The following is a 14769-nucleotide window of genomic DNA, read 5'->3' on the forward strand; positions in this document are numbered from 1 at the left end:
GATGTTGTTCATGTGTCGCGCCTAAAGCCCTACTATACTGCCAGTCCTGATTGACTTAGGGGCGCCGTGACGGCGCTTTGTTCGCCGGGGGTGATGTTACGAGGCAGTGGGCATGGCTCTACCGTCGTGGACAACAAATCGATGAAAAAGAAGTGGACTCGCCGCGCGAGAGACTGGCAGCTCTGAAGCGTCACTTTTACATGTAAATATAGGAAATACGCTCATTTCTCTCTTCCGTGTGTTTGCGATCCCCGTAACAATATTTCAGTTTTATTCAAAGGTCACAATAACTCAAATATTTTACACTGAACGAAGTGGTAAAAAGGACAAAAAAGTCGGTGGACACTACTTACGTTATGCTTTTTTTTGCATTACACTTCGATAAATTACTGCTATGCGAATGCAGACATGCGAACTGTAGCATGAAAGATAACTTGGCGATATACTCACCGATAACGCGAATAATAGTATAGGCACTGCATGCTCAACAAGGAAACCAGGCTGCAGGAATACTGAGTGTTGAAAGTCCAGTGAGCACTGTATTTTGAACGATTGCCCTTGTTTCTTTCTTATATACAAAACACGGGTCCCCAGGCGTACGTTTGTTGCTACTGCATCCTTGCGCAGCGCATCGTTTCCGCAGGTACCGACGAAAGCACTCAGCGTTAAATGTAATCCGCATCGTCCGCTGCCCGTTGGACACTTCACTCAAGACGTTCACCAAAGATAAGATGTACCTCACGATTTCACGTACAGCAAAGAACGCAAGCAAATGGCGAACAGATGACAGTGTCATCTGTTCAAGGGCTGACCAATAATAGTGCGGGAAGAGGACTCCAGAAAACAAATTTTCGTCATAATAAAAACATTCATAATTTCTTTGCTCATTACGCCTACATATAATGTTGGGGGAAAGAAATTTCATTCGTAAAACAGCGATTGCTTCGACTTTAACTCAAACATGGTTTTTCAATATTATGTTTGTTCCCTCCACACATAGTGTCGCTTCAATCGCAGCTCTCACAACTCCCCATGCTGATTTCACTGGCAATATCTTCTGAACCACTTTTCCCCCGAACTTTCGCAACCTATTTGAATAGACCTTGCGCCGACCCTCGGAGCGCCCGAGGTTGCCAACCTCTACCAAACGTAGTGATTTCAATCTATACTCGGCTTTGCATGCCAGGCTACTTGCGTATGCATTCTCGAGCCACAAAGTGAAAGTTGGTTGGCAATTGCTCCACGCTAGACGGGAAACTCGTACAACAGCAAAGTTTTTGATCTCGTTTTCTGTATCTGCTTGTCTGCTTGTCTGTTTGTTTGTTTTCTACCCATGGACATCGTCAGTCAACTAAAAAGGTGCGTTGATCCGGAGCCACGGTCTTTCATTGCTGAAGGCGCGGACGTGATAATATCTGTGTTATCTGGCGAGAGTGGCTTGGTTGCCTGCCTGGTAACCTTCCACGGCTTCACCGCGCGCAGTATCGGTTGCGGAGGCGGTCGCTTGAGCGTCAATACCGCGCACCAGTGGAGTCCTTCAAGGATACGGCTACCGGCTCGAATATTCGTGCAGGGCCTGCCGTGCTTCATTGGCGTGCATTGCTTAACTCCTGCGAGGAGCTTAATGATCGTAGGAAATTTCTCGTCGACTTTGGGGCGTCATTAGTCGTCTTCGCACTGAATCATGGCCAGTCGAGTTCTCGTTCTGGTGATTCATCATTCTAACGCACTGCGGCATCAGGTCGTCTCGTTAGAAAATACTGACAAAATCGAAATTGTCCACCAGCGAATTTGCTTCGGTGAGTTGGCTGGCTCTGTGAGGCGAATAATTGAGACATTTCTTAGCTTTTCTTTTCTGCCCTTGCTCATTGGACATTGGTGATATCTAGCTGGACAATGGTTCGCGCAAGCGCTAGTTTGCCAGCCATTTTAGGTAGCCACGATTTGTTCGGTTGTTCTGTGCCTCCTGCGTACACTGGTTTTATTACGCAGTAAGATAAAAAAAAAACAGTATCTGTAGTTGCCCGCCGGTCGAAGCACTGGCAATACTGCAGTCTTCAACGACGATGTGTTGTTACGAACGGAAATATTGCGTCATTCAGAAAGTGGGTGGCTTGAAAGGTAAACACAGGGCTACGGCACCTATAAATATTTCAAGGCCATTCCACGCACTGTGGCGAAAGACCTACACGTCTCGGAATCCAACGTCTGGAGGTGACAACAGTGACGGTGCCGAAATCACATTACTTGGTGTCTGTATGACGCTATCTGATGACATATGACGCTATCTGATGACATCGGCGCTATGTCGAAGATGAGCCGATCCTGGAGGTAGTGCGCAACACCAGGCGAAGTACATAAAGGTACGGGAAATGGCAGGTGCTCTAATCTACAGAGAACACATATGTAATTTAGCGAGTTTCTTCTGAGAGCATCAGGCTTTTGCCTGTGATCTGCCAAGCGTTAACTACAGGTACTGCCAATTTCCAGTTCGTCTTCTGTGTTGTTTTCGATGAACTGCGATCGAACATAAATGAATAAATGTTGATTCTATATGTTCGATACAAAAAATCTCTAAAAACTTATAGAACTGCTGTAGTGAAACAAAGGGATTTATTTCGTTATAAAAAAAAGTGTGCAAACAGAGAGAGGCAGAGAAGGACGAAAGAGGGCTTCACCATCGTACTCGACGGCTTGAATGATCAGGTGTGTCACTTTTGGGCTGTGTACATTCGGCGCGCTTTGAGAACTTCAGTTTCCATATATAGATCGACTGTATTAAAGTTTTTAGCGCATACCAGATGTATCCACGACTCTAAATTGATCGAACTGTAAGCACAGGTAAATGAAGTATTCGTGTCGTAACAATTGTTAATAGCATATGAACCAATACCATCTCTCACAATCAGGGGCCAAGAGTATTTTTCAGGCGATGTCCGAGCACCTCTGTATAGTACATCGATGCCCGTGTTTGAATGTACGTCCGTGCGGATGCATGCGCAAAATTTGAAAATTTCGATGTGTGAATAGGGGAGGAAAATTTTCACATGACAGCAACCTGCACTTCATCTTTATCGGCACGTCAAGGTTTGCCTGAATCTAGCAATGTTCAGGTCTCCACTTTTTTCCACAAATGCGTACAAGTCACAAGGAGCATGAGCACTTATCGTTTTTTTAGTATTGAAAGCCCTCCCATTATACGATATTGTACGAACTTTCACAATTAGTGTGGAACGTGCAGCTCCCATTTTCGTTGCACCGTGTTGCGTTCCGGTGATTTTTTTAACTGTGGAAAGTTTCCCGCAAGATGACCATTGTTCTTTAGTTCTTAGGAAAAAGGACGATCGTGGAATGAAATAACTCAATTTAAAAAATGAGCGAAGAATTCCGAAAGGCTGGCACTCAGTCAGCTCGCGAGGGGAGTGATTTAGGCCCAGAATAACGGCCGGAGTTGATAACAATAACGGTACCAAAGTTACCTCACTTGACGTCTTCATGACGTCATCCAACGTCATCACCAGAAATCGATCAGATTCGGCGCTAAGCCTCTACCGTTAAAAGAACATGTTCGATGACTGTTGGTCGGGTACATGGTAGCGGCAGTAACAAGACTGCGGACGGTCTTGACTGCTTTGTATGGAGTCGACTTGGGGAATTTCTCGTCTCAGTAATAAAGTGTATTACTCAATCAACCCTTTTGCCGAGAGTTTTCGTGAAGCAACATGTCCTCAGCGGTAGGTGCAAGAGTTCGACGTTAGGCACCGTGCCAGGGTTTGTGCAGGTGTTAGTTGTCGGTGGGCAGTGGGCACGCTACCAACACTCTTCCCAGTTCGCTCACCCTCGATGGAAATTTGTAGTTGCTCTTTAAACCAAAGCGAACTTCCAACTAGCGAGCGCTCCTAAAGCTCGGCCTCCTTTATGCGTCCATGCGTAGCAGTCTACTTCGCAAGCCACCTCGAAAGTTCTTGGGGATGAAGCAATACTGTTGCTACGGAATAGACACAGGTCGCCTTCATGACAGGAGTCATAGTGGCTCTACAGTCTGCGTTGCACTTTCAAGAAAAATGCCCCGAGTGCGTTTCCCCGAATTTTGTGAAATGAGGCGCCTGGGCGGAATCTTTACTGGGAGGTCTTGGCATGGCTACAGGTGCGCCCACAGCCAATAAAATCCTTCTGCTGAAGACTCGTACGAAGCAAACAGCTTGTAGATGGCAAAGTTACGCCTAAAACGTAAATAAGTTGCATTGCACTTTACAGCTGGCCGAAAGTAATGACATTATCCACTGTTACTCTTGTAAAAAATAATGAGGTTACTTTGCAAATAGTTTATTAAAAGTCCCTCGGATAAAAGTCCGGATATTAAAGTTAACTCGAATATAAGTTCAAGTGTTTCGTGGCTTTACGGACTTGCCTTCTTCCATACCTCAGGTTTGGCACTCCGATGAACCAAATCCTTCTGCCGTATTCATTGTATGTTGTACCACGACATCAAAGCGCTCTGAAGCGTTTGCCTTAAGGCGTCCTCAAATGTTTTCTTTTTTTGCAATGTCTTTGCTGAAAGTTATTTTTCAAAAGTGTACTGATTTATATGGCATGTTGTGTCGCTTACTGCATACGTTGGATTCAGAAATATACCCCGGACTTCTTACTGTCGAGCCCCATGCAAGGCAGAGGTCTTTTATCGTGGACAAATGAGTTTTATCGATCGATTCAACAACAACTCAGCAATGGCTCAGCCCTGAGCAACGCCTACGTTGAATGCATATAACGCTTCCACACGCAGATTTACATAAGTGATGAGGAAAGCAATGAAGATTGACTTCAAGCTGATGCCTCTTTGATGGCATGTGAATCGGAAAATTACGGCATCGCCAATCAACCTCCTGGATCAACCGGTACTTTAACAAATACTAAAAGAAGACAGCTTCGCCTGCATTTAACGATTGGACAAGTAAGTGCGTTGGTGACAATATAATGGTGTAGACTCCACCATTCACATAGACCGGCATGCACAAGCTTGTTCTTGCATTTGTTTCCTCCAGCTTTCAAGACATCCACTGCCCAATAAGAAGTTATAAGCGCTGTGTATACGTGGTCGCGTCGACAAGCGTTGAGACATGTTGTTGACTGAAGACGACCTTGCATTTTTTCTCTCTCTCTCTGTCGTTCTACGAGGAAAGTACAAACGCACGCCTGCGCAGCCACTGTTTTCTTGGCTCCCGTTCAAAGTTCCTGCTTGACCAAGGCTCTGCCACATTGACGGCGCAGCGAGACTTCAAGGCGCGCAAAGCCGCTGAAGCGATAACGAACAACCTAATAGCTTCCTCGCCGAACAGGACTGTTCTAACGACACGCTGCGTAAATGTGATAAGCTGATGAAGTGTTGGATTGTTGCGTGCGGGAAACCTAGGCGCGTCCCGCGCCGTATGGAGGGTATTCACGTCACCGTGTGCCATTTTGTTGTACAACGCGCAGCATCACTGTTCCGAACATAGAGAACTCTGGCACTAGTGTCTACGGGAGCTGCAGCGCACGGCGCTTCAGCGAGCATGGGAATGATGGGTAGTACATGCATTTGTCTAGTCTTCGGACTTCTGCCTCGGTTTGTGTTCGCGTGGCTGGGAGCTGCTTTGTCACGAAACAAAAATGAGGAAATGTTTGGCAGTTGCGCTATACTTTTTTAGCCTTGCCATTTCAGATCGGGTCACAAAGTTCGAAATGGTTCGTTCTTTTCTTCAAAGTAGAACCGCAACACAGCAATGAACGAAGCCACAAGTGCGATTCGCCACCCGCAAGTACGAAGACTAGGCAAATCCGTGTACTACCCATTATTTCCGTGGTCGCCGAACGATCGCAGCGCCAGAGTCCCCTCTAGTTAATTTTAGGAAACTCCATGGTTCAGAAGACAAGCAGAACGAGTTAAGAAAGCGTGCCTTTAACTATGCTTTGTGTACAACAATATGACAGCCATCGGTCAGTGTACACCCTAAACACTACAAAAGTGAAAGTTGAGAAGGATGGGGGCAGAGGAAGAATGGAAGATATGAAGATCAACAAGACGCGCGTCTGGTTTGCTGCCCTGAAGCTGAATAACGAGTTATGAAAATACGGCAGGAACGGGAAGGAGCTATCGGTGCGGTAAATGTTCGTTTCGTGTACAACCTATCAACAAAAACAGTCTACTTCTTTCGCAAGCAATATACGTTCAGTGATTTGATTACTGAAGTGTGGCAATTGTTGCTGCTGTTAGATCGGACTCCCATCTTGCGTAACCTTCGCTATAGCATTCGAGGTAATCATCTCTTATTACCATCTTGGTTTGCCCCACCACGATGGTCTTGTGGCGAAGGTACTCGGCTGCTGACCCGCAGATCGCGGAGGGAATCCCGGCAGCGGCAGCTGCATTTTCGATGGAAGCGAAAATGTTGTAGGCCCGTGCGCTAAGATTTGGGTACACGTTAAAACCCTAGGTGGTCGAAACTACCGGAGACCTCCACTACAGCGTTTCTCATAATCATATGCTGATTTTGGAACGTTCAGCCCTACATATCGGCATCATTACCATCTTCGTTTCTTGTATAGACCTTTCCATAGTCGCAGCGTTATAGTTAGCGTGTACTAATCGCTATATACCGAACGACGTGGCTTTAAAGAGGTTGCCGCGTGCGCACAAACGTGATGACAACTTACCCCCCAATTGGGAAAACCTCCTGGAAGTTTTCTTTTTTTCTGCAAACCAATACTAAACCCAATGTGTGATCACTGCACTCAGTCCTTGTTCTTGTTCACCAATTGCCTGTGGCACATACACCCTTGGCAGGATTGGGCAAGAATTGAGTGGTTTTATAAAATATCGTGCCGTTTTGGAATAATGGAGATTATATAATGGAAAGATTACCGATGACCTGGGAAATTGTGGTGATTCATCTAATGGATACAATTATTTAAATAAAGAAAGGAATTTATTCTTAAATTAGAGTAATCCTCTCATTTTTTACGTAATGTTGTAGACACGCTAGGATAATAATGCAGATGTATTAGTCAGTCACATGTAAATAAATGCCCACTTCTTATTTCCCGTTTGGTCAGACCTGTTGCCACCAATCCTATGGGGGAAAAAATTAGCAGAAGAAAGCTAGCATCTTATATAAACCATGACTGTGAAGCCTCATACAAATAGTAACGAAAACGTTCGATATAGGGGCAGCGGGACAGTTACTGAAAAACAATAAACAAAAAATATAAAAAAACAAGAGAGAGGGATATATATTAAGACAGAATTCTCATGGCCTTTCCGTAATTACCCTATCTGCCCACGTCGAGGTTTCAAAAGCCACTTACACTGCAAACGGGGCGGTCTTTTCAGCTCAAAATATGAAATAAAAAAACAAGGAAGAGAAAAACACAGTGATCAAACAAAACAAACAAGGTCAACAGAGATAAAGAGAGAGAGAAAACACAGTGAGACAAAAGCCTACTCGTGCACCGGTGTCGCATATCTCTGAGCATCGCTCGGCAGCTCGCCAATCGGTGGCCACATCACGGTGTCGCGCCGATCTCTGTGTCCCGCACGGTTCGGCGCACGCGACGGCTGCTACAGTGGCACGTGGGCCTGGCCTTCCGGTCGGGCCGACCACAGCCGAGAGTAGTGAGTCCCCGTTTTGTTGCGAGCGCCGCTCGGACGGTGTGTGCCGCTCGCTTGCTCGGCCTTGTCCGCCAGACGGAGCTTTCGGCGGCGCTCACGTGTTTTTTTTTTAGTATTTTGAACTGTGTCTTTTTTTTCTCCAGCCACCACGTGGCTGAGGTCTGCGCGTAGACCGACCACGTGCATGCGCAGGTGCTGTGAAGTGTAGCGTATTTATTTATTAGTGTGGTTCTTTTTGGCTTAAACCAGTGTATTTTAGTACAGTTTTCTAACACGTGGGCATCGGTAAACTGAGCTAGCCATGGTCAAAAAGACCGTAAAGTGTTCAGAGTGCGGGGTAGGTTGGAAGGTGGAAGTTAGTGCGGAGGAGAAAGCAGAAGATGACGCCAAGTGTAGACAGTGCGAGTTCGAGGAGAAAATGAAAAATATGATGGCGGTCCAGAGTGGGCTCATGGAGAAAATCGCAGAGCTGGAGAATGCATTGGCGAAGGAGCGAGAGAAAACGTCAGCCATGGAAGAAAGGCTCCGGTCAGCCGAGAAGGGCCTATCGAAGGTCGTGAAAGGGAACGAAGACGCAGGTGACGGCGGAAGCATTATGGCGACGACCCCCCGTGCGGGAGAGATGAAGGAAACAGGCATGACAAAGGCAGATACATTGGTCACAGGGCCCAGCTACCGGGAAGTAGTTTTGAGGGAGGGAGGGAGCAAACCAGCAGCCGTGACTCACGCTAGTCACCTAGTCAGCAGCCAGGTGCAGGTTTCAGAAGGAATGTCTGAACAGGTCATCATCGCCGGTGACTCAAATTTAGTCCGATGCGCAGCGGCAATCAAAGAAAGGGTGAAAGGCGACAAGAGAGTTGCGATAGGGACGTTCCCAGGACCAACGCTGGGGACAGTAATGAGTCAAGCGGGTGAACAACTCGCAGCTAAAGCTAACAATCGTAACCTCGTTGTAATTGCGGGAGGGCTAAATGACGTCCTGAAAGAAGAATCGTCAGGACTAGCGACGACCTTGGCGAAAGGGGTGGATGACATGCGCGCAGTGTCCCCCCAGGTGCAAATTGTAGTATGCACAGTATCGGAAGTACCAGTGCGCAACGTCAACCTGCAAAGAGCGGTTGTCGACGCAAACAAAGAGATATGGCGAATTAGTCGAGAGAAGGGTTTCGAGGTAGTGGATTTAAACAGGGAAGTGCACAGGTGGGGTGGATTCCAAAGAGACAAGATTCATTTCGATAAGAGGCTTGGACACGAGGTGGGCTGGCGACTGGCAGGACGCGCAGTAGCTTTTTTGGGGGGCTCACGGGCCCTTCGGAGTCCGGGGTAGCTCGTAACAGGGAAAACAACCAGGAGGACGCTTTGACAGGTAGCATTGCGAAAAACCAGAAAAAAGGTAAAAGAAAAAGGAAAAAGGCGCGTGTTGCAATTAGTTACATAAACATGCAGGGTGGCAGAAAGAAGGCAAAATGGTTAGAGATTGAGGAGCAGTTAAACAAAGAACAGATAGGCGTGTATGCGGTTACAGAAACACACCTTAGAGACTTGGAAGAGCCACCACATATTGAAAATTATGTTTGGGAAGGGTGTAACAGGACCATATCGGAAAGGAAAGGTGGGGGTGTAGGAATGCTAATTCATCGCGGAGCCAAATGGGTTAGAGTGAAACAGACGTGTTCAGAGCACCTCTGGGCTCTGGGCACAGTAGGTGGAAAGGAAACGTGGCTAGGGGTAGCCTACTTGTGGACGGGGAATAACTGCAGAGAAAAGAATCAGGAGATAGTGGATTGCATGAGTGCGGATATTAAGGAATTTGGTAATGGGGCCGAAATCATCCTTCTAGGGGACATGAATGCCCCCATACATGACCTTGACGGATATTCAGACACCAATGGGAAGTTATTACTAGATCTTTGCGAGCAACATAGTCTGGAGATAGTTAACACGGGGCCTAAATGTGACGGCCAGATCACATGGGAAGTCGGAAACAAGCAATCAAGTATTGATTATTGTCTCATGACTGAAGGAATTTACCACAAACTGACAGAAATGAGGATAGACGAGGAAGGCATTAACAGCTTGGGTAGTGATCATAAACGAATAACATTACAAATGGGATACGAAACTGAAAATATGAGCATGGAATCAAAGTCTGGCAGCTCGTATTTAAATGACAAACAAATAATAAATATAGCCGCAAGAGTCGAGGAAGAAGTAGGCGAAATACCAGGCAAGGACTGGGAGTATAGTGAGCTGTTACATCTAATGACGAAGGAGATAGGGAAAGAGAAGAAAACTGTTTGCTGGAAAGGAAAAAGGAAGCCAAAAAGTTGGTGGAACAAGGAAATCCGGGAGGCGATCGAGAAGCGACGCGAAGCATCACGGGAGCATAGAAAGGCAAAAAAGGAGAAGCGGCCGCAGGACGAAGTCAAAAAAATATGGGAAATATATTTAGAGAAAAAATCCCTTGTACAGAAATTGGTAGAGGCAAAAATTAAAGGTGAAAGTGAACGCTGGATGACAGAGATACACGAAAAAAAGGAGGCCGCGCCTAGGATTTTTTGGAGCCACATAAAGGCGCTAGGTAGGAAGTCTGTCACAACGCAACAACATATTCTAGATGAAGGAGGAAATCAATTGGAAGGGTACGAAGCGCTAGGTTACATTCAAAAGGTAACAGCCGATTCGTTTAAAAAGAGCGTCCAGGGGATCTCCCCGGTGAGTAAAAGTGTGGCGGAGAAAGCAACAGAGGAAGAGCTAGTACTTGATAATTTCAACTGGAAAAAGGCCGAAGGAAAAATTCCAAAGCGCACTGCCGCGGGTTTAGATGGGATTCCCGTTAGCCTCATTAACGAACTAGGACATAACACTAAAGAAGCATTGTTAAAAGCAGTAGAAAAAAGCTTAAAGGACGGACAAATACCGGACAGTTGGCGACAAAGTAGAATGAACTTAATCTATAAAGGCAAGGGAGAAAAGGACAAGATTGGCTCGTATAGACCACTAACCATTACATCGGTACTATACAGGCTGGCGATGCAAGCAGTAAAAATGAAAATAGAAACATGGGCCGAACATAACGATATTTTGGGAGAACTTCAGAACGGATTTCGAGTCGACAGGCGGTTAGACGATAACCTGTTTGTTCTCACTCAGTGTATAGAAATATCTAAAATAGAGAATAGGCCCTTGTACGTGGCTTTTCTAGACATCACTGGGGCATACGACAACGTTAATCAGGAAATTTTGTGGGATATATTGAAAGGAATGGGCATGGGCGACGACTGTATACAGCTTTTGAGGGAGATATACCGAGAAAATACAGTTTGCATAGAGTGGGAAGGAATGCGTAGCAAAGAGAACGTTGAGGTTAGCAAGGGTCTGAGACCGGGATGTCCTTTGTCCCCGCTGTTATTCATGCTGCACATGGTGAGTATGGAAAAAGCGCTAGAAGGTAGCAACATTGGTTTTAGTCTGTCACACAAACAGGGCGGCATGATGATTGAGCAGAAGCTTCCAGGGTTATTTTATGCGGACGATATCGTCTTATTTGCGGACAGTCGAGATGATATACAGCAGCTGGCGAATATATGCGGAAGGGAAGGTGAAGCTCTTGGACTAGGATTCAGTGTAACGAAGTGTGGATTGATGGTATTCAATGATCCCTGTGATCAGACGGTGTCCATACAAGGCCAAGAAATACCGAGGGTAAGTGAATACAAGTACCTTGGAGTATGGGTAAATGAGAGTGATAGATACATGGAGGTACAGGAAAAAGCCTCGGCAGCAAAAGGAAAGAGGAATGCGGCAATAATGAAGCACAGAGCGTTGTGGGGATACAATAGGTATGAGGTGCTTCGAGGTCTGTGGAAGGGGGTAATGGTTCCAGGGCTTACTTTTGGGAACTCAGTGGTGTGCATGAGGGCAGAGGTGCAATCGGGAATGGATGTAAATCAAAGGACTGTGGGACGCCTCGCGTTGGGTGCTCACGGGAGGACGACAAACGAGGCTGTAAAGGGCGATATGGGGTGGGCAGGTTTTGAGGCGAGGGAAGCGCAGAGCAAAATAAGGTTCGAAGAAAGGCTAAGAAATATGAAGGAGAGTAGATGGGCAGAGAAGGTGTTCCGTTATTTGTATAGGAAGAGCGTGGACACACAGTGGAGAAAAAGAACTAGAAGACTCACTAGTAAATATACGGCTGGTATTGTAAGCCATATGTCAACAAAGAGCGTTAAGGGAAAAGTCAGGGAGGCGGAGAGGATTTACTGGATGGCAGCTATGGAGAAAAAACCGGCTTTGAGTAACTACCGAAAGGGCAAAAATGAAATAAGGAGGGAGGCATTTTACGATAATTCAAGGGGAAGCGCTTTACTGTTTGAAGCGAGATCGGGTTGCCTTAGAACGCGTAGTTATAAAGCAAGATTCAGTAAAGAAGAAGAACAATGCACATGCTGCGGGAAAGATAAGGAAACGGCGGAGCATGTTCTGATTGAATGTGGAGATATCCACCCAGGTGTACGTTTGGGCACGAGCCTACAGGAAGCCTTGGGTTTTAGGGACAACAATGGAAAGCTGAACACACCCGCGATTGAAATAAGTAAGAGACGGTTAGAGTATTGGTGGCAGAAAATTAGAGAGAAAGGACAAAAATAAATATTGGAAAAATAAAATATGGACAGTGTGCCGTAAATGGCAGAGAACTTAAGCTGAAAATTTACCTTTTTTTCCATTAAGATAGAATTTATCGAAGTAGAGGCATTAGGCCAACATCAAAAAAGAAAAAAGGTTTTTTTTTTTGTCGAGCCTGGTGGCATACCTGTCACCACCCCGTTATAAAGGGGACGCTCATAGCATCCATCCATCCATCCACGTGTGCTGGCGACCTCCTTCGCCGGCAGTGAGGAGAGCGTCGATGGCGCGCTCTCTCGAGATAAGTCCGACAAGTCGTCCTCGTAGTCGTGCGCCCGAGCCTCCTTGTCTCCTTTGCATTGCAAGCCCCCATCTGTAGAAAGAAACAAAGAAAGAAAGAAAGAAAGAAATAAAGAAAGAAAGAAAGAAAGAGAAAAAATTTGTAGCGAAACGCAAAGGCAAGCTATAGTTGCTAACACTAGGACGTCCCTGTGCATAAGCCATCCACCTTTGGCCATATCAGCCAAAGAAGTAAAGCTACTCGAGGAGAGCAGGTAGCTTGGGGGGGGGGGACGGAAGAGGAGGGGACGTATGCGTATACATCTTTTGTTTTATGGCTTTTTACTCGTGCATCTGTTTTCTTATCAAACATGAAAGCTCACACCTGTAAGTAAGCGCCCGTGTTGTGCACTTTCTTGTCCGTGTCTTCGTAGCACTTCTATTATTCAAGAAGAAAAGAAATAAATAAATAAAAAAGAAAGAAAGAAAGAAGGAAAGAAAGAGACAATGAAAGGAAGTGATGTGCGCTTCAGTAGTTGAATTCATTTACATTTCGCGGGTTGCGAATGTGCCTCGCCATTTGCGATTGATTGAAAAGACCCCGGAACGAATTTTCCACTAAGTCCCAGCTGTTGATCGACGAAAAACGCAGAATGATTCAGCTGCGTCGGGTGAACGTGGTTAGACGAGATTTAGTTTTTAGGGCTGAAGCTTCTTATGGGCTAGGGCAATCCCACGTCCATCCGGCGGCGTAGGCAGCCCAGCATATCCACGGGCACATACATACATACGTACGTACGTACGTACGCACATACATACATACATACATACATACATACATACATACATACATACATACATACATACATACATACATACATACATACATACATACATACATACATACATACATACATACTTGCAGATGAACGGACAGATGACCGCTTCGCCCCACTCATCATCATTCACTTCGTGGATATGCTGTGATTTTTTTTGCCCTCTCAGAGTGCCATAGTTTCACAAATTCTGCAGAGAGCTGTGGTCAACGTTCCACCGGCTCCAGGATTCTGGAGGGAGATGTTACCGAGCTTGCGTAGTCGGCACATGAAGGGGGAGTTTGGAGTGGTGTTTAAATGGTGGTCATGGGCTCCCTTGTGGATCAGCTGCGCTTAATCCATGCCGGCTAATCGCTTGCTTGATTTCCCGTCGGAAGCTAGGCACGAATGCCCCAGTTGGAGATAACCGGTCATCTATTTACATATTTTACAACGGTAGTGTCGCCGTGCATTCTTTAAAGCTGCGGGGAACAACTAACGCCGCTATTTCGTGAAGACGTAGCGACGAATGGGAGGCGCACGTTGACGTGGAGTTTGTCGCACATCGACGTATGCTACGCGCGAGGACTGTTTATTTGCCTTTGCAAGTAGCACTCATTGGCGGACTTCGGCGGCTCCTTGTGGTGAGTGGTATATGCATAGCTATGCGGATACTCAGATGTTTGTGCTATTCACGCGGTAGGTATGAAGCTGGAAGAAATGCGTTGCCGTTCACGAGTGTAGTTCGTTCTCGCTGGAAAGTCATGGGTAAATTGGTCCACCGACACAAGCAGTGAATGATCCGCACAAACTATGATAGCTTCCACTCGAGGAATCATCGAGCACCAACCTTTCCAATACAATTCTAGGCACGCGACTTATGCATGTAAACATATATTTGACAGCATTGCGGAGGCTAAACTGCCAGTGGCCGAAGCATATAAGGTATACCACGTAGACCTGAAATTGCTATCAAAACGTTGGCACAACCTTAAACACTGGATAGTTCCACAATTGCCTCAAGTGTGTGAAACATAGTTCGAGTCGTACTGTATACGATAAGCTCACTGCGTGAAGGCTGACGCCGTGTGGCTTCAGCTTTTGGCGCCTTGCGCATGCGCCGAACAAAGCAACTCGGCTCACAGCAATGACGTGCTCCGGTTTTGAGCTCTATCGCGAGTGCTTCCATAAACGAAATGATTGCTTTATATTCAGAACAGCCGCAAAAAAAGCGGAAATGCTTTCAGTTCATGTCGAATGAAGCGTACACATACACTATGCCGGAGCGGACGCGCATTACGACAGGGCAGTGCAATGCGTGCACTTCGGGAAGTGGAGCATAACCTGGAAAAAAAAGCAACAAAAAAGGATGTGGGCGACGTAGGTCTTGCAAGAGGAAGCAAT

General features: G+C 46.1%; 1 protein-coding gene across 1 annotated transcript in view; it reads left to right on the top strand.

Annotated features, from left to right (window-relative positions):
- Positions 1-14769, top strand: part of LOC142801744 (patched domain-containing protein 3-like) — a 132485-nt gene that overhangs the window by 56417 nt on the left and 61299 nt on the right. The gene's annotated exons all lie outside the window — the stretch shown is intronic.

The sequence above is a fragment of the Rhipicephalus microplus genome, chromosome 1 (genome assembly GCF_043290135.1).
Source record: "Rhipicephalus microplus isolate Deutch F79 chromosome 1, USDA_Rmic, whole genome shotgun sequence".
Classification (NCBI taxonomy): domain Eukaryota; kingdom Metazoa; phylum Arthropoda; class Arachnida; order Ixodida; family Ixodidae; genus Rhipicephalus; species Rhipicephalus microplus.